This window comes from Elaeis guineensis, chromosome 10, assembly GCF_000442705.2.
Source record: "Elaeis guineensis isolate ETL-2024a chromosome 10, EG11, whole genome shotgun sequence".
Lineage (NCBI taxonomy): Eukaryota > Viridiplantae > Streptophyta > Magnoliopsida > Arecales > Arecaceae > Elaeis > Elaeis guineensis.
The window spans coordinates 43,302,862-43,305,250 of record NC_026002.2 but is presented as its reverse complement, the minus strand read 5'-3'; the positions used below and the strand labels follow the sequence as shown (position 1 = coordinate 43,305,250).

The 2,389-nt window shown below is 29.3% G+C and overlaps 1 pseudogene; it reads left to right on the top strand.

Moving 5' to 3' along the window:
• The first annotated feature begins 723 nt into the window (after window positions 1-723).
• Window positions 724-1,559, top strand: LOC140852221 (uncharacterized; annotated as a pseudogene).
• The last annotated feature ends 830 nt before the right edge of the window (window positions 1,560-2,389 follow it).

Sequence of the window (2,389 nt, the reverse complement as noted above, 5' to 3'; positions counted from 1 at the left end):
ATGATGAAGGTCATACACAAGATGGAATATTAAGACACCCAGCTGATAGTTCAGCATGAAAAATATTTAATGATAGGTATCCTAATTTTACCTCAGATATTCATAGCGTTAGAATAGGTTTCGCTACTGATAGCTTCAATCCAATTTGAGTATTGAGTTTTACTTATAGCACTTGACTGATTGTTCTGATTCCATATAATTTGCCACCATAGATGTATATAAAACAGTCTTCATTTATCTTGCCATTAATTATTCCAGACGATAAGGATCTAGGCAATGATATTAATGTCTATTTGAAACCTTTAATATAGGAATTAAAACAGCTATTATAGGGTATCTATATATGTGATGCTTGTAGTAGTCAGACATTCAAATTGAAGGCAGCTCTTATTTGAACTATCAATGATTTTTCTACATATGCCAATTTATCCAGATGGAGTACAAAGGGGCATATCACATGCCCCTCTTGTGGGGATTTTATCAATTCAAATTGGTTAAAATGTGGAAGGAAGTTCTACTGTACGGGCCATCGTTGATGGTGAGAAGCTGATCATCCATTTTAGTTTCAACAAGATGTATTTGATGATACTATAGAATTATAATTTGCTCCTGTACCACCATTTGGAACTAAGGTTCTTATACAAATGTATGGCATGAATCAAAGGTATGGTAAGGTTTCCAAATTTTCTAAGAAAAAAAGGACAAAAAGATGATAAAAGTTCAATGAATGAAGGGTTGACAAAGGATGTTATTACTCGCAATCGTAATACGGGGGTGTTTAAGGATGTTGACAACTTCTACGATGGTGATGATCATATAGATGAAAGTCAAAATAATGATGACACAATGGAGGTATCTACACATAGAGTTGTTTAGCATTTGTGAAAGAAAAAAAATATTTTTTTTATTTATCTTATTGGTAGTACAATCTTCTTAAGCATAATCTTGATGTGATATATATAGAAAAAAATATTTGGGATAATTTAATTGGAACAACGTTAAATCTTGATGAAAAAAGTAAAAATAACATAAAGGTATGTTTAAATTTGAAAGAAATGGACATGAAACAAGAGCTTCATCCTAAAGAGCTTGCTAATGGTAAAGTTTATACACCTCCTGCATGTTACACAATATCCATTCAAGAGAAAGATCATTTCCTAATATTTCTAAAGAATATCAAGATTCTTGATGGCTATACATCAAATATTTTAAGATGTGTAAATCTCAAGGAGTGAAAACTTTCAAACCCTAAAAGTCATGATGGGCACATTTTGATGAGAGATACTTTTCTAATGGTTTGAAGGTCATCAATGCCAAAACAATTTGTTGTTATTGTTGATCAATGATCATCATTTTTTAAGTCACTATGTTCCAAAATCCTTAATCCATAAGAGTTTGATCACTTAGAGTCTGGTGTTGCACATACACTTTGCCATATGGAGAAGATCTTTCCTTCAGGATTTTTCACTATCATGACTTATCTACTTGTTCATTTAGCTGCGAAAGTAAAATTTGATGGATCGATACACTACAGATGGATGTATCTTATTGAAAGATGATATTACTAAACTTTAAAGTTGTAATATAAAAATATTTAGTATAAGTAGTATCATACTCATATTAATATTTTAATAAATTTTTAATTATTGAAGGTGCTTTATGCATTTAAAGGATTATGTATGAAATAGTGCCTATCCCAAAGACTCAATTACGAAAAGATATATTGTTGAAGAGGTTTAACATTTTATTTAAGATATCTTGAAAGTATAAAAATTATTTTTAATCGATCTCAAAGAAATTATAATATTATCGATAACTCAAAAATTTATAAGTTCTCAACTGTTAGAAGAGTTTTGGAGAAGCATGAAAGTATGATCCTTGACAAAAGATCCTTGGCACAAGCCCATCATTATGTGATACTTGATAGTGACATAATATCTCAGTATCACAGGTTAATATAGTCATATATTGATTTTTTTCATTATCATGATATATAATATTCTTAATCAATGTATTAATTTTCTTATCACGAATTTTTGGTTGCTCAAAGGTGAGTAAACAATAGCATCGACCCAATTCAAGGATTGAACAATAATGGTTGATTGAGTTATTCCTTGAATGGCTTTTTAAATAGGTTAGTTAGGTATGTGAGAGAAAGGATTGATTTTGAAATATATTTATTAGTATAAAATAAATAATATATTAACAATTTGATCATAACTTTTAGGTACCAATAATGATGGAGAGTGACTATTCAGATAAATTAATTATCATTACTCAAGATCCTAACAATATTGTCAGCAGATATAATGGTTTCATCATTAATGAATTCAAATTTCATACAAAAAAATATGAAAAATTTAGAAAAATTTAGAATAGTGGAGTCATA